Raw genomic sequence first — 26,900 nt, 5'->3', positions numbered from 1 at the left:
AATCACAATAAAACAATACAGAGCTGACACACAAAATAGCCAGTATTGAAAAGAATGTAACTGACTGATAGAGCTGAAAAACACATTACAACAATTTCATAAAGCAATCACAAGTATTAATAGCAGAATAGACTAGGCTGAGGAAAGACGCTCAGAGCTTAAAGACTGACTTTCTGAAATATAACAATCAGACAAGAATAAAGAAAAAAGAATAAAAATGAATGAACAAAACCTCCAAGAAATATGGGATTATGGAAGGAGATCAAACCTATGACTCACTGGTGACCACAAAAGAGACTGGGAGAAAGGAAGCAACTTGGAAAATGTGTTTCAGGATACCATCCATGAAAACTTCCCCAACCTAGCTAGAGAGGCCAACATTCAAACTCAGAAAATGCAGAGAACCTCCAAAACACACTTCACAAGAAGATCATCCCTAAGACACATAATCATGAGCTCTCCAAGGCTGAAATGAAAGAAAAAATATTAAAGGCAGCTAGAAATAAAGGATAGGTCACCTACAAAGGGAAGCCCTTCAGACTAACAGCATATTTCTCAGCACAAACCCTATAAACCAGAAGAGATTGGGGATCTATATTCAACATTCTTCAAGAAAAGAAATCCCAACCAGAAATTTCATATCTGGTAAAACTAAGCTTCATGAGCAAAGGAGAAATAAGATCCTTTTCAGACAAGCAAATGCTGATGGAATTTGTTACTATCACACCTGCCTTACAAGAGCTCCTGAAAAAAAGCAGTCAATATAGAAAGACCATTACCAACCATTACAATAACAAGTGAGACTATAAAGCAACCACATGAACAAGTCTCCATACTAACCAGCTAACAATATGATAACAGAATCAAATCCACACATATCAACACTAACCTTCAATGTAATCGGGCTTGATGCTCCAATTAAAAGGCACAGAATGGCAAGCTGAATGAAGAAACAAGACCCAATGGTATGCTGTCTTCGAGAGACCCATCTCACATGCAATGACACCCACAGGCTTGAAGTAAAGGGATGGAGAAAAATCTACTAAGCAAATAGAAACAGGAAAAAAAGCAGACAAATACTAATTTCACACAAAACAGACTTTAAACCAACAAAGATCAAAAAGGACAAAGTAGGGCATTACATAATGATGAAAGGTTTCATTTAACAAGAAGACCTAACCACCCTAAATCTATATGCAGCCAACACAGGTGCATCCAGATTCATAAAGTAAGTTTTTAGAGATCTACAAATAGACCTAGATTCACAAACAATAATAGTTGGAGATTTCAACACCCCCTGACAGCATTAGACAGATAAGGCAGAAAATTAACAAAGAAAGTCAAGACCTAAACTCAACACTAGATCAAATGGACCTAGTACACAGCTACAGAACTCTCTGCCCAAAGACAACAGAATATACATTCTTTTCACCACCACATGGTACATATTCTAAAATTGACCATGCAATCTGACATAAAACAATCCTCAGCAAACACATACAAAAAAACAAAATCATACTGACCACATTTCTCAGACAACAGCACAATATAAATAGAAATCAAAACCAAGAAAAACACTAAAAACCATACAACTATATGAAAGTTAAACAACCTGCTCCCAAATGAGTCCTGGGTAAATAATCAAGAAGAAATCAAGAAGTTATTTGAAACTAATGAGAACAAAGACACAACATGCCAGAATCTCTGGGAAACAGCTAAGGCAGTGTTAAGAGGGAAATTTATAGCACTAAATGCCCACATCAAAAAGTTAGAAAGATCTCAAATTAACAACCGAAGATCACAATTAGAAGAACTAAAGAAGCAAGAGCAAACCAACCCCAAAGCTAGCAGAAGACAAGAAGTAACCAAAATCAGAGCTGAACTGAAGGAAATAGAGATACAAAAAAATATATAAAAGATCAATAAATTCAGGGGTTTATTTTTTGAAAAAAATATTTAAATGGCTGAAGAGAAAAATTATTAAAGTAGAAAATAGGTCAGAAGGGTTATGCAGGACAGTATATGGAGGGACAAAAAGATAAAAAATAAACAAGTTAAGAAACATGGAGGATGGAGATCTGACATCACTGAAGACTTGAGTGAAGTAAGAGAAGAGAGATAATGAGTCAGAGGTAATATCTAACAAATAATGGCTGAGAATTTACCAAAGTGTTGAAAACGACCAATATTATCCATGGTCTATATGTACCACATTTTCTTTATCGAGTCTACCATTGGTGATTTAAGAAGACCAAAATATCTCAAACTAGATAAATGGGGAAAAAAGTCGTATCTAGACTCATCCTAGTGAGAGTGAAGAAAACCAAAAATAAGGAGAAAATTACAAAAAGAGCCAGTAAAAATATAATCTCCAAATGAGACATGGTTAGATTGGGAGCTAACTTCTCAACAGACTGGAAGCCAGAAGACAGTAGGATGATGCATTCAAATGTGCTGAAAGGAAAAACTGTCATCTTTTAATTCTAAAACCAGGGAAAATATCTCCCAAGAATAAGGGCAAATAAAAGACAATTTAAGACAAACAAACCTGGGGGATTCATCTTGGCAGATTCTCAATAAAGAAAAATCTAAAGGATGCTATTCATGCAAAACAAAAGTGATCCCAAATGGAAAAATCTCAGAGGCAAGAAGAAATGGCAGGGGAAACATGGTCAACAGTGAAGTGATTTAAAATGAACATGAGTGCTGTCATGAATTTAAAAAATAATAATAGCATTTATAATATTAACAGTAAAAATAGGCTTTAAATAGATTTTAAAGTAAACAATATCAACTTTTTTTTTTTTTTTGAGACGGAGTCTCGCTCTGTCGCCCAGGCTAGAGTGCAGTGGCTGGATCTCAGCTCACTGCAAGCTCCGCCTCCCGGGTTCACGCCATTCTCCTGCCTCAGCCTCCAGAGTAGCTGGGACTACAGGCGCCCGCCACGTCGCCCGGCTAGTTTTTTGTATTTTTTTTTTTTTTAGTAGAGACGGAGTTTCACCGTGTTAGCCAGGATGGTCTCGATCTCCTGACCTCGTGATCCGCCCGTCTCAGCCTCCCAAAGTGCTGGGATTACAGGCTTGAGCCACCGCACCCGGCCACAATATCAACATTTAAGTCAGGAGGTGGGCACATGGAATTCAAGAGTTCTGAGATCTCTCTAATGTCCAGGAGAAATAGAACAGTTTTCATTAACTTAGTTAAGTATACACACATGTTGGATTCCGAAGGAAGTACTAAATTAATAGAATGAGAGTGACAATGCCCAAACTAGAAGAGGGAAAAACTGAATAGTAAAAAGAATACTAATCCAGCAATAATATATTGAAATATGTTGAATTCAACCAAGAATGTAAAGTTATATTAACATTAGCAAAACAATGTATTTCAACATTCAACAAAAATTATATAATAGTCTCAATAGATGCAGAAAAAGAATATGATAAAATTCAAAGCCATTCACGATTTTTTAAAGTTGTTAGCAAATTAAAAATAGAAGTAACTTCCCCAACCTAATAATGCATATCTACAAATGTATAAAAATCTATAGTAGGCATAATGCTTTATCAATAAACATTGAAAAATTTCACTTGGTATCAAGAACAAGATCCTTATCTATTGATACCCATTATTACCATTCCAATCAACAGAAATTTAAGGTCCTATCTAATGCTGGAAGACAAAAAAGAAAAAAAGAAAAATTGGAAAGGACAAAACAAAACTCGAATTGTTAGCAGATAATATGAATATATAACTTTTGTAGAAAATCCAGTAAGCTAACATAAATTATTAGAATCAATAGGTTCAGCAATATTGCTAAATACAAAATAAATATATCCAAAAATTGCATTTCTATATACTCAAATAAGTGAAAAAAAAAATCAACCTAAGAGTTAATTACAATACCATAACCAAGTTCAAATTCCTAGGGCTATAACACAGATGAAATGATAATACATTATTAAGAAAGATTAAAGATGACCTAGGTAATAAAGAGATATACTACACTCATGGGTTAGAAAATTAAATATTGTAATGATATCTTTTTTCCAGATTGAACTGGAAATGGAACTTCAAATAAATCAAAACTTGAAAACATTTAGTCCTCAAAAAAACTATAATTTTTGATGGGACTTAACATGCTGAGTCTAAGATTTTTATGAGAATGAGAAGGGCCAAGAATAATGAAGATTATATTGAAGAAGAACAAATTAAATTATTGGAGGATTTTTGAACCCAATCTCACATCCTCTAGCCCACCAATAGCTTCCCACAGTGTAAGTTGGAAGCACCTACTCAGCTGCACGCATTATTTCACTTTTTTCGTCCTTGGTTTATCTGATAGGAACCTCCTAGTGCTCACACATATGCAGCCTGGAAGTGTGAAGGACATATTCCTTGACCAGTGGGAGACAGACGGAAGTCAGTGCATAAAAGCTACATTCTTCTATTCTTTGGACAGACAATTTTGAGGTACTTCCTATAAGGCTCTTCAGAGGGTCCCAGTGGGACAAAAGCTCAGTTGTCCACATTGATAGCCAACTTAAGAACACAGCCTCAAACTGCTTTTATTTCCTTCCCTGCCTCATTTTTTCAGTCCCTCACTCCTCCCCCGCAATCACTTAGCAAAAATAAACTACCACTAGACTCAAGCTCTGTCTCCTTGGCAGAGAGCCAGGATAAGATAGAGGAAAGGCCTGCTCTATCAGACATCAACGTTTATTATAAAGCCAAGTCTGGGGCAGGAAATAGACAAGATGAGCCTGAAACACCTGGTCATGCCTGAAAGGAAGGATACTATCACAGACTATGCAATCAATCAATAAATCAAATGGCATAGAGGCCAACTTGCAGAGTTCTCCCATTGGCCAAAGACAAGATAAAACTAATTAGTCACCTTTAGAGGACACTAGAGCACCAAGTCATTATTCTGACGAAGGAAGGGAGGAAGGGAGGAAGGGAGGGAGGGAGGGAGGAAGAGAGGAAAGGAGGAAGGAAGAAAGGAAGGGAGGAAGGAAGGAAGGAAGGAAGGAAGGAAGGAAGGAAGGAAGGAAGGAAGGGAATTCATGTCTTTCTTGTATAAAATGTATTTCATGGTAGCAAAATAGTAAATGAGAAAAAGTTCTTTACAGAAAAATTCTAGCTGATGAATGAATGTACAACAAATGATAGTACTATTTGAAAATCATCACACTGCCACTCCTACTGAAAGGATTTAAGCTCTTATGCTAAAACTTTGGGGTGAAATCTTGATGGGGAACATTATAACCAATCAATCTGGCTGACAACACGTAAATCCTGTAATCAATCTTAATACCATTAAAAAAAAAAAACCTAACCAGGTGCGGTTGCTCATGCCTGTGATCCCAGCACTTTGGGACACTGAGGCAGGAGGATCACTTGAGCTCAGGAGTTTGAGACACCATATAAAAAATGAAAAGACAAATCTCAAAATGGGAAAAGGTACTTATGACACATAACCAACAAAACTCCTATACCAGAATATTTAAAGAACTCCTACAAAACAATATTTAAAAAACAGACAATCCAATACGGAAAAAAAAAGCAAAAGAACAGGCTGTTTACCAGAGAATATCTAAATGGCCAATAAATACATGAAACATGCCCAAACTAATAAAAAACAGGGAAATGCAATTAAAACCACAAGATACCCCTACACATGTATTAAATAGGCAAAATTTGAGTCTGATAATTCTGAATATTGGCTCCTCTGTGTTGTAATGGGAAATGCTAAGCACTTCCTGGTGAGACTGTAACTACGTAAAACTACTTCAGAAAACATTTTCCATCATCTAGTAAACTTAAAGATATGTATGTTTGATGACCCAGCAGTCTTACCCTGGTAGACAGTCCAGAGAAATGTATGCACATGCTACAGACATATGAGTAAAACCGCTCACAGTACTGTTATTCATAATAGTGAAATATTGGAAACAACTCAAGTTTTCATTGATAGTATATAGAAAAAATTGCTATATTCCTATAATTGAATATCATAAATCAATAAAGATGATCTGCCCAGAGACCAATAATATGGATGAATTTTACAAGTTGAGGGGAAAAAAAGCAACAGGAAGCACGAATACATACAGTGTGATTCAATTTATATAAAGTAAAAAGGAAAAACTGAACAATATTTCTAGGAATGTATACAAAAATGGCAAAACTGTATTAGAACCCAAGAATGACTGTAGAAGTCAGGATAGCAGTTACCTCTAGGGTGGGGAAGAGGAGGGCTCTAATGGAGAAGGATTCTGGGATACCCACATCCTAATCCTTGCCCAGGTGGTGGTTATACATCTGTTCCCTTTATTTGTTAAATGGTTCAATGTGTTTCATACATTTACGTGTATGTTCTATTTCACAACTAAAATTCTAAGGAGGGTTCATTTTGAAAATTAAACATTTCTTAAAATTTGGGAAGCATCTTTAAAATTCTGCAACTCAGCTTTTCCCAAGGTAGCATCACCTCAGGATCACTTAATCCTACCCTAGAGATGCTGATCAGTCAATCTACCGTCGGTCCTGGGCATTGGTATTTTCAAATAGGTCCCCTGGTTTGGGAAGTTCTTAGCTGAGTCCAGATTCCATGGGCGGTTAAGGCATTTGCCCTGTGCTTCCCAATCCCACCACAAGTCTCTCTCCACTGTATCAGTGAGGACTAGACATCCCTTGCCTTTGGGCTCAACTCTTGTCCTACAAAAGAGTTTTACAGCCATCAGGCTCACAGGTTTGGCACATGAAGTGATAGCAGTAGGTACCTTTTGGACAAGTTCCCGTAAGTCTCCAGTTAAATGATGCTTACTATCCAGAAAACTTGCATTGACTGTTAATTTGACCTACATTAAAATTTAAGGTTCTCCTGTCCAGTATTCTGCTGTTCTCGCAAATCCATCCAATAGATCACAACTATTGCCAAAAATGATTTTGAACTGACTTATGCACAAATTTACCCCCATTTTAAGTCTCAGTGATGCCCCTTGTCATTCAGTCAAGTTCATGAATACAGTTACCTCTATATTGATGGACCATTCTCCAAAATGAGGAGCCAAAATCATTTGAATTAAGCAGAGATCTCATTTGTCCCTGACTCATGATAATGTCTGTCCTACAGTCCTGTATTAATTACTTTGCCCAAGTAGAAATACACTACCTATATAAGAATTTCACTTCTGAACAAAACAAAATAAAAATCCACGAGTGGTGACCTCAAAATGAACTGGTTAAATTTAAGGACTCATTTTTAAAGGTCAGTGTCCTTTTGCTGCAAATACAGTCCCTATGCAGATGAGAAGTTGAACCTGCCCTATGGAGCCGAGCATAATTAGCCAGCTGCACCCTCATAATAAGGTGCAGATGGTTAATTGCACCAGCAAATAACTGCTTACTTGTGGGCACAAAAGCCTGTACCTAAAATCATTGAAAGTATACTTGGGACTATTTATGCTCATGGCAAACAAAACACATTTCCAAGGTTTCATCTGCTAACAGATCACAGCAAGCTCCAACTCCCTGCTTTGGGGGAGAGCCATTCACGCTGCTGAGGTCTGGTCCAAGGGAGGGATGACTGGCCACAAAGCCAATATCAACTGGTGAAATATTTCTTGGGGTGCCGAATCCTTGTTGAAAAATCTCCTGAATTTGTTGTAATAGAAATGAGGGGATCAGTCAATAAAGTGAGACTTTGGTTTCCCTAGCACCCAAAGTAAATTCTATATTCTTTTGATTACAAACCCTGAAATGATTTTTTTCATAAACAAACATCTCAACATTAGTTTTCTGAATAAGAAAAAAAAAAGACCAATTTTCCTGTGCCCTTGAGGAATTTCATGTACTAGCCAAGCTCCTATTTAGCAAGCTGTATTAGATTCAATACACCCAGTGGTTGTTAGAGACTGTTCCAAAGATCCATTCTAAAACATATTCTATTAATCCCAATGTGGTAAGAATAGGATATGGGGAGAAAACAGAGAAGGGATAACTATTTCATAAAACCCATGTTTGGAAGTCCTCAGCCAGCTGCAAAGCTTTCAGTTGGGCAAGAGGTCAAGATGGCAGGGCTGGGGAGCAGAATACTAATCTACTGGAATCCACACAGAACATTTCTTCTGAAGAACCCACTGGGTTATGTGATTCTATTCAGTTTAATTGTATACTGGGGAGGAGGAAAAGCTGTTTGCCATGGTTTTAATTGCTAAGAACACACTATCTTTTTCAGAACCATCTGTTTAATTGTAATTACAAACAGCGATGTAAAAACGCAAATGATTAACAAGTACAAAATTCCCTACCACTAACAGTTTTAACATAACAAGCCATATTGTGAAAGAGTACGTTGCCTTTTCCTGCAATATTTCATGATTTGGCAACTGACAACCTACCATTTTTTACAGAATCTCATTCTGGTAGAGCTAAAGGTATCAATTAGTATTCTTAGATTACATCCTCCTGTTATTGCTTTTTATTAAATCATAATTCCCTCTAGGAGTGAAGGGATTATATCAGAAATGAAACGCATAAGGCCCCTTTGCTTCCATCTCCCACCAAAATCTTTGAGGTTTCCTATGATACACATCATCCATAATTAATTACCAGGCATATTCCAAAGCATTGCAAGACTACTTTTTGGCTTTCATAAACACAAATTTCTGCTTTCCTGGTTTTGAAATATGCTTCCCACACTGTTATTATTTTAAAAGTCATCAGTACTGGTAATTGTTTTCAGACATCAATAAAAATAGCTTAACCTTGAAATTTATTTTAATTAGGGATTTTTCAAAGCCACTGCTGCATACTTGGGTGGATTGTTTATAATAAAAATCAGCATCAACAACATAGTTGTACAGAACACAGAATTAGGCAAAGTTGTTTAACTTAGGCTTATAATAGCACTTTAAAGAAATAAAAACAGACACAGATACAGTCAGATCATAATGTTATTAGAGCAACCTTACATTCAGGACATTTTAGATAGCTTATTAAAGCACGAAGATGCCATTTTAAAATAAAATAAGAGGGGAATTTATGAATTGCCAGTGAAATTACAAAAGATTCTTTTTTTCTAGTCATTTCACACTAATTTTTCTTTAAAGTCAACCAAGTTGACTTTTTCATATTCATATTAAAATGAAGACCACCATTTTAAGAATATAGGATTTAGTATAGGATTTGGTATTCATATTAAGATGAAGATCACCACTTTAAGAATATAGAATCTAATATAGGATATGCTGGTTTATTTGAACCAATACTTTCTAACAAGCCTTTCTATCAAGCACAGAACAATTTTTAAAAGTCTACTTTTCCTCCCTACCACCTCAAGGGATAAATATGACCCTTTTAAAAAATCAGTGTGGCGATTCCTCAAGGATCTAGAACTAGAAATACCATTTGACTCAGCTATCCCATTACTGGGTATATAGCCCAAGGATTATAAGTCATGCTGCTATAAAGACACATGCACACGTATGTTTATTGCAGCACTATTCACAATAGCAATGACTTGGAATCAACCCAAATGTCCATCAGTGACACATTGGATTAAGAAAATGTGGCACATATACACCATGGAATACTATGCAGCCATAAAAAAGGATGAGCTCGTGTCCTTTGTAGGGACATGGATGCCGCTGGAAACCATCATTCTCAGCAAACTATCTCAAGAACAGAAAACCAAATACCGCATCTTCTCACTCATAGGTGGGAATTGAACAATGAGATCACTTGGACACAGGAAGGGGAACATCACACACCGGGTCCTATTGTAGGGGGGGGTAGCAGGGAGGGATAGCATTAGGAGATATAACTAATGTAAATGACGAGTTAATGGGTGCAGCACACCAACATGGCACATGTATACATATGTAACAAACCTGCACATTGTGCACACGTACCCTAGAACTTAAAGTATAATTTTAAAAAAGCAAAAAAAAAAAAAAAAATTCAGAGAACTAAAACACTTTAAATCCAAATAAATTAAAAGATTGATAGCACAGTTTTTCAAATTAAATTACATTAGAAGCATTTTATGATATGTCCATTTTCCTCACTTTTCCTTCTCTGCCCAACCTGAAACTCTTCCAGCAATGATCCTACAATTATTTTTGCCTTATTTCAAGCCCCTATCCCTCACAAAAGACATTTTGTATGAAGAGCAGCCAAATGTTAAGTGCTTCTGCAGTGTTAATGAGGAAACAGATCTTGGAAGAAATTATTTGAAAGGAAAAGTCTGCCCTCAGGAATGAGTTGCCGTTTCACTTTTAATGATGGTAACTGTGATTGAGCGTATTTCGGTCCATTGCGTTCTGAAATGTGCTCATCCCAAACCAGTGATCTTTAACCTTTGTGGTCCAGGTCCTACTGGGAATCTGATGATGGCTATGAACACTATTCCCCAAAAGATTAACATAAACATAAAATCTGAGGGCCGACACATCCAGGGTCAAGAATCTATTACACAGATCCCGAATGTGTACCAATTAAAACATGGTTTCAATACTAACAGGCTATGAGAGTTTCTTTCAAACTTGATGAGCGTTTTCATGTTCTAAACGTTTTTGCTGCTAAAGTGAAGAAACATTCTCAAAACTATTCTTGAAGCCTGTGAAACTATATAACTACTAAGGGTAATAACTTCCTTCTATTTTGTGATTGCATAAATCATTCTCACACACAAGCCAGAAGTATTCCTTCCCCCAGATAACTCTAACTTTGCCTTGTATACAAGACACAAAATAAAATATCACCATACAAGTATCATTTTCTAAAAGCTTCTCAGACATGCATTCATTGCCACATCTTTAGATATAATATAGAATAAAATACACACTTCACATAAAAAGAAAATATTTAAGTCACTAGTCTGCATGTATATATTCTTCAGCTGGCATTTGCTAAACCTGAATTTTTCCATCTTTGTCACACATGTATACAGCGAATACATCCAGGTTTCATGTAAGATTTACTCTGATGCTCTCAATAAATAATTCAGTACAAAAATTATTAAGAATAGTTATCTCTGGTGAACCAGACTAGGAGAGAGAGTGCAGTAATGAGAAGCCTTTCATGTTTGCATTTCTAAGGTATTTAATTTTTTACAATGAGTATGTAAATGTGCTAAAAAATAAGATTACAAAGTAATACATTGTTTTCTAATATAGGTTATGCTGGTTTGTTTGAACCAACTCTCCTGCTGAAAACAACTAAAAATGCTGGTTAAAGTATTTTTTAAGCTTCTCAAAAACATCAAAATCTAACAAGACCATAAGGAATTACGTAGCCAACATCTACCTGAAAACAGGAACCAAGAAAGGTAAGTAGAGCACTGAAACAAATTTGGTAGGAGATCATCCTCTAGATAAGGACACCTTGAGCTCTGCTTGTGGCTGCTTGGTAGGGCTTCCAGGAAAGGTCAACATCCAGGGCCCATCAAAGGTGGGGAGACTGATAGGAGACTCCACTCCAAAGGCATACACTTTCAATGTTTGGGTCAAAAATAAAGCCTTCCTATCCCACCATTCCCAGCTGAATGCAGGGGAAGATTCCTTGGCACCTAACAGAGAGAAAGGTATAAAGAAGAAAAAAAACCTGAAAGGTTAGAATCACAGCCAACTCTCTTAGAGATGTACAGCCCAAATTCATATCACCTGTGAGCTCCAAAAGCCTCAAAGTGTGATTTTTACTTTAAAATGAGCCTGGACAGGTAGTTCCTGGACAGGCAAATGCAAACCCTCTCTGATGACCCTCCTTCTCTGAGGGCCTCTCTGAGGTTCTCCTTCAACTTAGTCATCAAATACTTCCTATAAATAATTTTCCAAGGAAGATAAGCAGCTCTTGGTCAAAATAAACAAGCATACTAAGAGGGTGGGAAAAGCACCCTGCACAAGAACCAGCAAAAACATCCTGTAGGAAAAGAAATTCAAGAAATGAAAATTAAAATAATTAAAATTAAAACTCAATGAATAGAATACCTAACTATAAGAAGAATGTATTTGATAGTAGGGGACCCTTGCATCTACTTTAACAACTAGAAAATAAAATAGATAAATTACAAAAATCATATATTTTAAGACATTAGAGAGGTATAGAAGAAATATAGTGTTAAATCAAGCTTAGCCTAAAGCTACCTCCTTACATTTTTTAAGTTTGGCCTAAAGGCTCCTCCGTACATTGTGAACTATAACCTAAATGAAGCTGTAAACAGACCATAGCCTACTCTTGTGCCAATCACTGAGTTTTGGCCAAAGGTGGCCAACTTTTCAAACTGTGTTCAAATAAGGCAAGCACTGAGCTGTAACTAATCTGGCTATTTTTGTATCTCACTTCCATTTTCTGTACATCACTTTCTTTTTTCAGTCCACAAATCACCTTCTACCACATGGCTCCACTGGAGTCTTTCTGAACCTACTCTGGCTCAAGAGGCTGCCCACAGCACACCAAAAGGATAAAACATCATGATCAAGTGGGTTTCATCCCAGGAATGCAGGGATGGCTTAATATACACAAGTCAATAAATGTGACACATCACATAAACAAAATTAAAAACAAAAACTATACATTATCTCAATAGATGCAGAAAAAGCATTTGAAAAAATCCAGCATCCCTTTATGGTAAAAACCCTCAACAAAATAAGCATAGAAGGGACTTACCTCAAAGTAATAAAAGCCATATACAATAAACTCACAGCCAACATCATACTGAATGGGAAAAAGTTGAAAGCCTTCCCTGTAAGAACTAGAACAAGACAAAGCTGCCCCCTTTTACCACTTCTATTCGACATAATACTGGAAGTCCGAGCCGGAGCAACCAGCAAGAGAAAGAAATAAAGGGCATCCAAATTGGAAAAGAAGTCAAACTGTTGCTGTTCACCAGTGATATGATTATATATCTAGAAAACCCTAAAGACTCATCCAAAAGGCTCCTAGATCTGATGAACAAATTTGGTAAAGTATGAGGTTACAAAATTAATGTACACAAAACAGTAGCACTGCTATACACCAACAGTCATGCTGAGAATCAAATCAAGAGCTCAATTTCTTTAACAACAGCTGCAAAAAAATAAAATAAAACAAAATACCTGTGAATATACTTAACCAAGTAGGGGAAACACCTCTACAAGGAAAACTACAAAGCACTGCTGAAATAAATAATAGATGACACAAACAAACGGAAACACATCCTATGCTCATGAATGGGAAGAATCAATATTGTAAAAATGACCATACTACCCAAAGCAATTCCCATCAAAATACCAATATCATTCTTCACAGAACAACATGAACAATTCTAAAATTCACATGGAACCAAAAAAGAGCTCACATAGCTAAAGCAATACTAAGCAAAAAGAACAAATCTAGAGGCATCACATTACAAGACTTCAAATTATACTACAAGGTTACAGTTACCAAAACAGCATGGTACTGGTATAAAAATGGGCACATAGACCAATAGAACAGAATAGAGAACCCAAAAATAAAGCCAAATAATTACAACCAAATATTTGACAAAGCATATAAAGACATCAGTTGGAGAAAGGACACCCTATTCAATAAATGGTGCTGGGGAAACTGGCAAGCCACATGTAGAAGAATGAAACTGGATCCCCATCTCTTACCTTATAAAAAACATTAACTCCCAATGGATCAAAGACTTAAATCTAAGACATGAAACCATAAAAATCCTAGAAGATAACATTGGAAAAACTCTTCTGGCATTGGCTTAGGCAGAAATTCAGGACTAGGACCCTAAAAACAAATGTGACAAAAACAAAAACAAAGAAATTGGTCCTAATTAAACTAAAAAACTTCTGCAAAGCAAAAGAAATAATAAGCAGAGTAAACAGGGTAGGAGAAAGTATTTGCAAGCTATGCATCCAACAAAGGACTAGCATCTAGAATCTACAAGGAACTCAAACAAATCAGCAAGAAAAAAAAATAATAATCCCTTCAAAAAGTGGGCTAAAAACTTGAAGAGACATTTCTCAAAAGAAAATACACAAACAGCCAACAAACATGAAAAAATGCTCATCACTAGTTTGTGAGGGAAATGCAAATTAAAACCACAATGAGACCCCATCTTACTCTTGCAAGAGTGGCCATAATTAAAAAGTCAGAAAACAATAGATGTTGGTGGGGATGTAGTGAAAAGGGAGTACTTCTACACTATTGGTAGGAATGTAAATTAGTACAACCACTATGAAAAACAGTAGGGAGATTCCTTAAAGAACTAAAAATAGATCTACCATTTCATCCAGCAATCCCACTACTGGGTATCTACCCAAAGGAAAAGAAGTCGTCATATTAAAAAGACACATTCACATGCATGTTTATAGCAACACAATTTGCAATTGCAAAGATATGGAACCAACGCAAGTGCCCACTGACCAACAAGTGGATAAAGAAAATGTAAAATGTGTATACCATGGAATACTACTCAACCATAAGGAGGGACAAAATAATGTCTTTTGCAGCAACTTGGATGCAGCTGGAAGCCATCATTCTAACTGAAGTAACCCAGGAATGAAAAACCAAATACCATATGTTCTCCCTTATAAGTGGGAGCTAAGCTATGAGATGCAAAGAAATACAGAGTGATGGAATTTGGGAACTCAGTTGGGGAAGTCAGGAGTAGAGTAAGAGATAAGAGACTACATATTGGGTATAGTGCACACTGTTCAGGTGAGAGGTGCACTAAAATCTCAGAATTCACCACTAAAGAACTCATCCATGTAACGAAAAATCACCTGTACTTCAAAAATGATTGAAATATAAAATTATTTAAAAAGAGGCTGCTCAATTTGCAAATTGTTCTTTGCTGTGTAATGATTCATGAATCATTTTTTAATTAAATTAAACTCTGCCAATTTGGCTAAGTTTTTTCTTTTAACAATGAACTAGAAGAACTAAAATTTCAGAAGGGAAATGGCCTCTCATCAATGAGTTGAGGTTACTGGTTGTGTTTTTCTCTCAGGACATTTGCTAATTCTAGGCACAAGGAGATAATCCAGCTTGGCTCAGGCAGAGGATTCTTAAGGTAAGAGAAGGCACCAACAGAATAGTTGATGGTTGTAAAATCTGCCAAGATTAACAGGAACCTAAAAAGCGAGGGCCAGATTACCCTATGGGTGATTTTCTGAGAAGTGGAACAGCATGAGAGTTCTGAAGTTGAATGAGAAAGAGTGTAGGGTTCTCTGTTCCCCACTACTTTCTTTCTGTGTCCTGACTGCTCTGTGATCTAGCCAGTTGCAGCTTTTTCGTAGCAGACTTACACCCAAACCTTGGCCTTGAACATTCCTAGCCACTGATAAAGGTATCTAGGTTGCTGCCCACAACACTGAAAAAGAAACTAGTCCTGGCCCTGAGCCAAATTCCTTAAATACTCATACCCTGACCCCCTCACTGTAGTCATAGCTAGGTAGAACACCTGTTTTCTCTTGCTGTCCATTTTGAGGACTGCTGCAGCACTCTGTAAGTTTCCCTAATAAATGCTTTGGATTGACCACTGTGGCATTTGGTCTTTCCTTCTTTCTTTGGAATCCCAACCGGCCCCATCTCAGGACAGTCTGGGGCACTCCCTTGTGGGAAATCTCCTGCCATCATTTTGGGGTGATTCTGGCCACAGGTATTGTGGGATGAAACACAGAGTGAAATCTGCTATAGTCTCTTGGTGCTTAGAACCTGAGGTTCAGAAAGAGGGAGGAGGGGCTTGCAACAAACACAGCACAGTTCTCCCCCTCAAGACATTTGAATGAGGTTTAACATTTGATTGGGTATGAAACAAGGAATGCAGAATTGGAAACTGAAAATTTTAAAACAGTATCATATGCAATAACATCAAAAAACATAAAATAAATACAGAACTAATAAAACGTGTGCAAAAGTTGCATGTTAAAAATTATAAAACATCATTGAGAGAAATTAAAGAGGACCTAAATCGAAGGAGGTATACCATGTTCATAAATTGGAAGATTCAATATTGCTAAGATGCCAGTTCTCCCCAAATTAATCTATACTCCAGTGAAATCTAATCAAAATGCCAGCAGATATTTCTGGAGATATCAACCTTTAATTCTAAAGTTTGTATGGAAAGGTAAATGAACCAGTGTTGCCAATTCAATTTTGAAAAATAAGAACAAAGTAGAAGGACTCGAACTACCAGATTTCAAAATATACTGTAAAGTTATCAAGAAATCAATTTTATGCTGTTAAAATGACTGGCAGTTCATTTGAGAAAAAAAATTATTCATATTTTTCTGGAATATTCTGTTACATTGATAAATCAGAAACATGTATTCACACATATGTGGTCAATTGATTTTTGACAAAGGTGCCCAGGTAAGTGGAGAGAGGAGAGTCTCTTTAACAAATGGGGCTGGAACATTCACCCTTATGAAAAAAATACACCTCAACTCTTGCCTGACGTCATACATAAAAATTAACTCAAAATCCACCAAAGACCTACATGTAAAACCCAAAGCTGAGAAAAAAAATAGAGGAAAATCTTGTTACCTTGTGTTAGGCCAAAGGTTTTTAGATATCACACAAAAACATAAAAGAAAAAATTAATAAGATTAGACTTCATCAAAACTTTTGACTTCAAAGACATTATGAAGAAAATTGAAACCAGTCCAATTTCCTCCTAGAACTGATGTTTATGGTCTTTGTAAATAAACAGAAATTGGCCCTCTTGGTCTTAAGCTTGAAACTGAAATTTATCTTATCTGAGTTCCTTTCTTAGAAAACTGACCCTTGGGCCTCCCAGGTAGTATAAAGGAACTAAAACTCACCCAGATCACTGCATCCAGACAGTGAGAGACCAAATTCCTCTTCCTTACCCCTCCCTAATTCCTGTTTTCTACATTCTTTCCCTGGTATTTGAATCTCCAATTTTAGTCAGTTAGACAGAGACAATTTGAGACTCTCTCCCATCTCCACAGCTGCAGCACCCAAATAAAGCCTTCTTCCCTAGTAGTACTCTTTGTTCCACTGATTGGCTTTCTGTGCTGTAAACAATGAGATCTAGATCAAACCCCTGGCATTTCAGTAACAAAATGTTTTAAAAAGGAAAGATGTGTCACATACTGGGAGAAAGTATTTGCAAATTAAATATCTGACTTTTCTCTCTCATATATATATATATATATTCTACATTATCCAGAATGTCACATAAATGGAATTATGACATATATATATATATGAATGATATGGGCAAAAGATACAAACAGAAACTTCACCAGGTTCACCAAACTTCTTCACCAAAGATACAGTAACAAATAAGCTCATTATTCAACATCATTAATCACTGGGAAATGCAAATTAAGAGTAGAATGAGATATCACTACACAGCTATAAGAATAACTAAACTTAACAAAATGATCACCTGCTAACAAGAGTGCAATTTGGCAGTTTCTTGTAAAATACTTACCATATAACCTATCAATCCTACTCCCAGTTATTTATCAAAATAATAACATATGCCCATACAAATGCCTGTATGGGAATATTTATAACAGTTCTACTTATTCATAATTACCAAATACTGGAAGCAATCCTAATGTCCATCTGCTGATGGTATATCCATTCAATAGAATAGTACACAGCAATGAAAAGAAATGAGCTACTGTTACATACAATAACATGGTTAAATCTCAAAAGCAATATGCTAAGTATAACAAGCTAGACAAAAAGTGCTATGTATGTCATAATTCCATTTATGTGACATTCTGGATAATGTAGAATCAGAAAACAGGTCATTTCATTAGTTGCTATGGGCTGGAAGTGGGGAAGAGGTATTGACTACCATGAGGTACAAGAGAAACTTTCTGAGCTAATGGAATCATTCTACATACTTATTGTGTAAAGTACATGATATGGTTTGGCTGTGTCCCCACCCAAATATCATTTTGAATTGTAACTCCCATAATCCCCATGTGTCATGGGAGGGACCCCATGGAGGGTAACTTAATCATGGGGGTGGGTTTTCCTGGGTTGTTCTCATGATAGTGACTAATCTCACGAGATTTGATGGTTTTATAAAGGGGAGGTTGCCCTGCACATGCTCTCTTGCCTGCCGCCATGTAAGACATCACTTTGCTCCTCCTCTGCCTTCCACCATGATTGTGAGGACTCCCCAGCCATGTGGAACTGTGAGTCAATTAAACCTCTTACCTTTGTAATTACCCAGCGTCAGATATGTCTTTATTAGCAGAATGATAACAGACTAATACAGTACAGAATTTTATATTTTCAAAACTCTTGGAACTGTACACCTAAAAGAGGTGAATTTTACCATATTCCCAGGTAAGACGGGAAATGATTTGTCCAAGGCCTAGGGCTAATTCGAAGTTGGAAGCAAGGCAGCACCTCAGGCCTTCCGCCCTTCAGGCTACCTATCTGGCAGGGGAATCCCAAGAACAAAAATCCGAGGTCCCTAACTTTCATGGGAGTGAGAAGTGGCTAGGGAAGGCTGAGGAGGGGAGGGGTCTGCAAAGTCTGGAGAACCCCTGAGACGCAGGGCGAGGACGAGAAGAGGGGACGCCCCGGTCAGTCCCCATGTCCCCCACACTTTAACCCCACAATCTCTGCGAGGACCTCTGACCTTGGTGTACTCCGGGTCCCACGTTTATTCTACTTCCATTCCCCACCAAGACCCCGCGTCCAACTCACAGACCCCGCCGCCGCTGAGGAGCGCCATACTTAGCTTGAAGCCGCCCGCGCTCCCGCTGCGCGGCAGGAGCTGTTGCCGTCCGTTGCCACGGTAACCACGGAGCCGCACAGTTTAGCAAGCCGCGCGATGATTGGAGGAGGCAAGCGTTCATAGCAACCGCCGCCCCAGCTGCTGGGTGCAAAAGAATTTGGTTTCCAAGGATTCTTCCGACACCACCTCTCCCCAAAGCCACACTTCGCTGGGCCTAGTTCTTTAACGATGCTTCGTGCATTATCTCATTGAACACCTGCCTTCTGCCTCCCAGTGTTGCTGTGGGAATCTCTTATCTCTACAGGAACTTTTAACCTGTGGTCCTTTGACCTCTTCAGGAGGTCCACGAACCCCCTTAAGTTATAAGCAAAAGTTTGTGGCCATTTACCAGGTCAGATGGTCCACAGCTGTAGATTCTCAAAGGAGCTGGAACCAAAACTCAGGTTGCCCGATGCCCAAGACGGCGCAAGAGTATAAATCCCACATCCATTAACCCCATCTTCCTTCTCAGAGAAACCAGACAAATAGAGTGTGGTTCTTCCTAGACTTCATTTACGTTTATTCAAATCATGACTTGAGACATCGACCAAAGACTTTAACTCTTGACCTTCAGTCATTCATTCATTTAATAAAATTGATCACTAATTTTGGGTCATATATTTGTCATAGGGACACTTTTCTAAGCATTGAAAGATAGTAGTTGTCAAGGCAATTTCTTAGAGCTTTACTTCTGATGTGGGAGACAACAGATGCATAACAAGATCATTTCAGATTGTGGTACTAAACAAAATGTCAGGATGTGATAGGAAGTGCCAAGGGTGATGAGCCCAGTAGACAGGTGGTTAGGGAGGGTGTCTTTAAGGAGAGGATTGCGTTTGAGCTGAGACGTGGGAAGATACCAGCTATAGAAGAGCAAGGGTGGCCGGGCGCGGTGGCTCAAGCCTGTAATCCCAGCACTTTGGGAGGCCGAGACGGGCGGATCACGAGGTCAGGACATCGAGACCATCCTGGCTAACATGGTGAAACCCCATCTCTACTAAAAACTACAAAAAACTAGCCGGGCGAGGTGGCGGGCGCCTGTGGTCCCAGCTACTCGGGAGGCTGAGGCAGGAGAATGGCGTAAACCCGGGAGGCGGAGCTTGCAGTGAGCTGAGATCTGGCCACTGCACTCCAGCCTGGGCGACTGAGCAAGACTCCGTCTCAAAAAAAAAAAAAAAAAAAAAAAAAAAAAAAAAAAAAAGAAGAGCAAGGGAGAGGGTGGGCAGCACAAGAAAAAGAAACAAAGTTACAGGCAGAAATGATTTTGGAGCATTCAAGAAAATGAAAAGTCAATGTGACTGCCTCAAAGAGACACACTCAGATTGCCCTTCCCTGGCTCTTCACAATACTGTCTCCTTCTCCTCCGTACTTCCTTGCTCCTCCGTCCTCCATCACACCCTCTCATGTCACCTTATTTATTTCCATCAAAGCTCTTGTAACTTTTTGTCTGTGAGCTCCATGAGAACAGAGACTGTGTCTCCCTTACGGTACCCCCAGCACCTAAAATAGTGACTGGCCGGCATGGACACTAAATAAATATGTGTTGATTGCATGAATCTACACATCACAATACTAGGAACTGTGGTTGACTGGGAGATACAATAGATAACAAGATGAAGACACTTCCACCTTTGTGAAGCTTAAATGCTTGTGGAATAATTTAATTACAAACTGTGTGCGCCAACTAATTGCGAGCAGAATTGAATAATTTAGACTGTAAGTACTATGGGGAGACATTGAAGGATTCCCTTGGTAATTTCTTCATTCTTTCAATTATTTTTCAGTTCAGATTCACAAATACTGAATACCTACTCTATGCCAAACACTGTTGTTTATAACAATGAACAAGACAGACACCAACTTTGCCTACAGAACTTACAGTCTACTACTGTACTGTCCACTACAGTTGCCTCTAGTCATTTGTGGCCATTGATCACTGAATATGTGGCTGGTCCTAAATGGAATGTGGAGTAAGTGTAGACTCCAAATTTCAAAGACCTAGTGCAAAACAAGAATGTAGAATATCTCATTAGTATTTTTAAATTGATTTCATATTAAAATGATAATGCTTCAGATATGTTAAATAAGATATATTATTAAAACTCATTTCACCTGTTTTTTTCTTTTTTAAAATCTGCCTGCTAGAAAGTGTTAAATTACATAAGCACCTTGTATTATATTGCTAGTAGACTGTGCTGGTCTAGTGGGAGCTTAATGCTATTTGAATAAACAAGTGAACTCTTGTTACAGATGTTAAAGGAGACATTTTAGTAGAGGCATGATAAATAGCGAATTTCAAATAAAGAATTTAAAAATAAAACAAGTTAGGCAACTCTTAAATCTTCTGCACATTGAGTGTATAAAAGGCTCAGGAGAAGGCCGAGTGCAGTGACTCACGCCTGTAATCCCAACACTTTGGGAGGCTGAGGCGGGTGGATCACCTGGGGTCAGGAGTTCGAAACCAGCCTGGCCAACATGGTGAAATCCCATTCTACTAAAAATACAGAAAATTAGCTGGTCATTGTGGGGGGCGCCTGTAATCCCAGCTCACTTGGGAGGATGAGGCAGGAGAATAGCTTGAACCCAGGAGGCGGAAGTTGCTGTGAGCCGGGATCATGCCATTGCACTCCAGCCTGGGTGACAAGAGCAAAACACCATCTCAAAAAAAACAAAAACAACCAAGCGGGGGTGGGGGGTGGTCAGGAGTGGGGGATTGAAGAGGATTTCTAAAAAAGATCTTCATGAAGGATTGCTTCAAAAAGAGCTGAGCTGTGAGTCCCACCTTCAAATCTCCAGTCAAAAGAAAAGGGCTTTGAGGAAGCCACTGGATGTTTAATATGTGGCACCTGCAGTTCAGAGGGCACAGTGGGCTTGTGTCTGAATCCCACCTGGAAATTCTAAAGGGCAAGAGATATGCTCACTAGTCAGCAGACAGCAGAGCAAAGGAAGAACTGTTTGTTTAGGAACAACCCTCCTTCTTCCCGTAGGATTTATAGATAAAAGATGTGTGAGTGCTTTCTATGAAGGAGATGAAGTTCACTCAAGAGAGTGTACAGGGTCATTTTAGACCCTTTCCATCTTGTTAGATAAAGAGGTCTCAGAAAAGGGAAACTGAGTGCTATGGTTTGAAAGTGTCTCCTCCAAATTCATGTGTTGAAATTCAATGGCCAATGTGGTAACTATTAACAGGTGAGGCCTTAAAGAGGTGATTAGGTCATGAGGGCTTCTCCTGCATGAATGGGATTCATGACCTTACAAAAGGGCTTGACAGAGGGAGTTCACACCTCTTACTCTTCTGCCTTCTGCCATGTGAAGACACAGTGTTCCTCCCCTCTAGAGGATGCAGCATTCAAGGTGCCATCTTGGAAGTAGAGACTGCCCACTCACCAAACAAAAAAACTGTTGTTGCCTTGATCTTGGACTTCCCAGCCTCCAGAACCATGAAAAATAAATTTCTGTTCTTTATAAATCACCCAGTTTTGAGTACAAAAGTTACACCAGCACAAACTGACTAACATACTGAGGGTATTGCTAGTTACCCAGGGGTCAAGAAAAAGCAAAGAACCAGCCAAAAGAAAGATGCCCCAGTAAGAGAACTGCAGGATACGGATTTCCATCAATGAGGGTAAGTTATCTTGAAAGACTCTTGAAAGTGCTCCACCAGAGGATGTATCAGCTTAATCACAGCAGTATCCAAAAAGTAAAAACTTTCTTATTGTCCTTTCCTCTCCTCCACCCATGCCCCAATGCCAGAGAGGCCAGGAAACAGTTCTCCAGCTGAGGGTACAGGTGTAGAGATGTCAATGAACCCACAAAAACGCAACAGAAAAGAGAGAAGAAGGTGGCTGTGCTTCCATTCTCCAACTGTAGGTCTCTTGTCTGCAGCAGGCCTAAAATAAAAGAGGAGAGAAGCTGCAACTTTTAACAGTTTTGATTATCACCTTAGACAGAACATTTGAGCAATTGTATTGAGGCTGTGTTTTAACACCTACAAAGGTCCATAAAAGTCTCAGCACCTAACTGAGTTTACCCATGGGCAGGGAAATAATTGGCCACACAGAGGAAATTTAAAGAGAGACTAGAAGACAAATATTAAGTTGCTTTATGACTGCTACCCACAAGTCATGCTTGTTTGGCTCAAGGGCTTCCTAAAAATATGAAAGAGGCTATAAATAAAGACAGAAACGTGTATTCATCTTGAAGTATACAGAACAGTAGAAGATATATAAAGTTAAATATTAAAGTGCATATTATTTCAGGGAAGAATATGGATTATCTAAAGTCATATAGCACCTGCACCTCAGACCTAAGATCAATGTTTAATCTCCCATCCCCAGGGGGTTAGGGGTGCTGAGGCTGCAGAGACCAGCGTCCAGCAGCTATGGGGCTGCTCTTCTGAGGCTGTTCGCAGCAACTTCCTAATGATGGAGGGCTGGTATGTTCTTAGTGTCAGATAGACAGGCAGACAGGCATGCAGCCTTCCCAGGAAAAGCAACACGAAAACAAAAAAGTCACTCAGCTAGAAATGGATAGCCCACTGAAGGTTAATTATACTATTACAGAGTAAATCAGATTTGAAAATCTTTTTTTGTTGTTGTTAACTTACATTTCCCCTAAATTAAAGAGGCTAACTGAAAGGATGAAGACTTCTCCATTCTTAATGAGAGATGCCTGACTCCTAAGGAACAACATACTTGGATTGAGTTGCAGAGATGAGGCCAGTGCCTTGTTTTTTCTAAGGTGTGAGCAGATAATTGAGTCAATGAGCAGTGAAAACTGAGCTTCTTCAGACTTCAGAATGGTAAAAGAAGCTGGTTACGCTGAGGGCCCCAAGCCTCTGACTTACCCAGGCAGAGGAGGGTCCTGGGCAAGAACATGGGTGGCAGGTATCAAGAAATCATAGACTCATCATTGTGAAACACCTTAGAGATCAATGTGTATAAAACTCTTAGAACATAGTAGTTGCTCAATACATGTGCAATAATTTTTCTGACTTAGGAGATGGCTCAAATTCTGCCACGACAAAGCCTGCATAGAGTTTGCTACTTAACCTCCCTGTGCTGCAGTTCCCACTTCTGTAAAACAGGGGCAACTACCATATAAGATTCTTGAAGATTAAATAAGGTGATAATGGCGGGGCACGGTGGCTCACACCTGTAATCCTAGCACTTTGGGAGGCTGAGGTGGGCAGATGGCTTGAGCTCAGGGATTCAAGACCAGCCTGAGCAACATGGCAAAACTCTGTCTCTACAAAAAATACAAAGATAAGCCGGGTGTGGTGGTGCATACCTATAGTTCCAGCTACTTGGGAGGCTTAGGTGGGAGGATTGCTTGAGCCCAGGAGGTAGAAGTTTCAGTGAGCCAAGATCACACCACTGCACTCCAGCCTGGGCAACAGAGCCAGACCCTGCCTCAATCAATCAATCAATAAGATAACACAAACCAAAGTCTTAACAAATGAAAGCTGTCATTATTATTAATAATCATTATTCTTCAGTCCAGTCTTCTATCTCTTTGACATCACCCCAAATAGTCACTCAGCCTCTGTTAAACTTAAAACTTCTGCTCTTAATTCTTTCATTTATTAAGCAAGCATTGACAGAGAACCTGCTAAGCACTAGACCCTGTGTTAGGTACTGAGAATACCAAGATGAACAAGACACAGTCCCTGACCTCAAGGGCCTCATGGTCTTTTTTTAGGATGCTTACTTCTTACACTTTCTCAAATCTAAGATCAGGCACCTGGCTGCTTCATTTTTGAACTGCTAAAATTTTTGGAAACGTCTTCCTAAATTAACCCAGAATGTGACTCCCAATAAAGCATCTAATTATTCTTATATATGACGGTACTTCAAGTTCAAAAACCATCCATCACGGCCCTTTGTTTTTTGGGGTAAACTTCCCAAGCATCTTCAGCAGCTTCTCATGTGATATGATTTCTGGCAATATTATTTCTAGAAACAAACAACTTCTGTTTTGTGTAAAACAAAAAAAATTTTTTTACTCATCCTTATTTTGTGAGTAGCCACTATCAGAATTTTCTGTTGATGTTTCTGTGGCGTTAATTACAGTCTTAAGAAGATTGAAGGTTCACCAACTTCCCTACTCGTCCAGCTGTTCTATTTTGTCTTAGTCAAATTGTTATAAATTACAGAAACCCACTCAAACCAGCAAATGGAAAAATTTGCTGAAAAATTCAAGTAAATTGTGGAACGTGAAAATGGCTGGGCTTCCTGAGAGACTGATACTAAGAACTGGAAAGTTAAACAGAACCAAAGTAGAGTTTGTCTCTTGGTCTCTCTTTGCACTCAAATGTCCCTTTATTCTTGCTTCTCTCTCTACATCACTTTTCTCCTTCACCTTAGAACTGTGTTTCTCTGCTTCTCTACCTAAATCTTGCAAAATAGTCATCCCAGTCCCCCACATATCTGTCTTCTCACATGCATCTCTAAGTACAGTGGATTGAACAGTGGCCCCAAGAAAGATGTCTACAGCCTGATACCAAGACTGAATGTTACTTTATTCAGAAAATGGGTCTTTGCAGATGTAATTAGGATAAGGATCTTGAGATGAGATCATTCTGAATTACTTACTTGGTGGGCCCTAAATCCAGTGACCTTGTAAGAGACCGAATAAGAGAAGACAAACACATAATAAGGAGGAAGCAATGCGATCTCAGAGTCAGAGATTGGAGAAGTGCAGCCACAGGAGCCAAGGAACACCAACAGCCACAAGCTGGAAGAGGCAAGGAAGTGATGCAGGGCAGGCAAGCCCAAAATTGGGGCTTAGCCCGGGAGGATTCTTGGCTTCACCCAGGAAAGAATTAAAGGATGAGGAGGTGGTGTTAGACAGCAGCTTTCACTGAAGTAGCAGTGTTCAGCAAAGGTACTGCTCCTTGCAGAGCAGGACTACCCCACAGGCAGTGTGGCCAGAGTAGCAGCTCCAGGGCAGTTCTGCAATCATAGTTATACCCACTTTAAATTATATGAAAATTAAGGGGCAGGTTATGCAAAAATTTTAGAAAAAGGGTGGTAACTTCAGATCATTGGTTTGTTGCCATGGAAAGGGGCAGTAACTTACAGGTGTTGCCATGGCAAGGGTAAACTGACATGGCACACTGATGGGCATGTCTTATGGAAAGGTGCTTCTGTGTCCCTGTTTTAGCTAGCCTTCCATTTTTTCTGGTATCCAAGCGCCACCCCCAGAGTGGAGTTCTGCCTCCAGACTTGAGTCTGGCCTCCTATCTTAGAAGGGCTTTCCCCTAGAGCTTCCAGAGGGAGTGCAGCTATGCTGACACCTTGAGTATGGACTTCTGGCCTCCAGAACTATCAGAGAATAAATTTCTGTTGTTTGAACCAGCCAGTTAGTGGTCATTTCCTGAAGCAACCATAGAAAACTCAAACAAGTCTTAACTGCAGATTCTTTGGAGAGAATCTGATTGGTTTAGGCTGACTCAAATGCAACAGATCCCTTGGTCCAATTATCTTCTGCCAGAGAGATGAGTCACATGAGATTAATATGGCTGCAGGGGCCCATTCCTATGTGGAGGATGGGTGTTGTTCTCAAGAAAGTGGAGGTGGAGCTAAGAGCTGCCTACTACATTGGAGTTGGCCAGTCACCCGGTTCAAACTCCATCTCCCAAACTTCTTTCCTCCATCTCCACATCCTGTTCATTCAGCATTTTTGGACCAGTTCTCCCTGCCCCAACTTTTCACTTGTAAATATTTTTCAAAATTTCCCTTCTTTTTAACTTCTTTTTAACTCCTCTGCCACTGCTCTACCTCACATCAGCATTGTACCTTGCCTTGCTCCCCTGCCAGTTTTCAAACTGCACTGGGCACCTCAGGGTGTACAGTGAACTCAAAGGAGTGGCTCAGGATGTTTTTGATTTTCAAAGGAATCACAGCAACATTTGTCAGACACCATACAAACTACTAACTTGAGGTAGTTCATAGTTTCAAAATTAGGTTATTATATTTCTTCCAATGACATCAAATCTCTTCAAAGCTGGGTTTCCAGCCATGGCTGCGATGAAAGGCAAGTACGCCTAAAAAATCAGTGTGGAACAAGAAATGAGAGTGATGGTGTCTGATCAAATTCCAAGGCATGAGAAACTGCAGTGTCCAACAGGCACTAAATTGTTTGT

General features: G+C 38.8%; 1 protein-coding gene across 1 annotated transcript in view; it reads right to left on the bottom strand.

The window, feature by feature from the left end:
• HYDIN (HYDIN, axonemal central pair apparatus protein) overlaps positions 1-18,748 on the bottom strand; it is a 434,530-nt gene extending 415,782 nt beyond the window's left edge. The window contains exon 1 of the mRNA XM_011962106.1: positions 18,617-18,748. The gene's annotated coding sequence lies outside the window, so the exon portion shown is untranslated. The remainder of the gene's footprint in view (positions 1-18,616) is intronic.
• Positions 18,749-26,900: the final 8,152 nt, after the last annotated feature.

Source organism: Colobus angolensis, unplaced genomic scaffold (genome assembly GCF_000951035.1).
Source record: "Colobus angolensis palliatus isolate OR3802 unplaced genomic scaffold, Cang.pa_1.0 Scaffold116, whole genome shotgun sequence".
Taxonomy (NCBI): domain Eukaryota; kingdom Metazoa; phylum Chordata; class Mammalia; order Primates; family Cercopithecidae; genus Colobus; species Colobus angolensis.
Note: the sequence above shows the minus strand (reverse complement) of the source record. Positions and strands in the feature narration are given on the sequence as shown.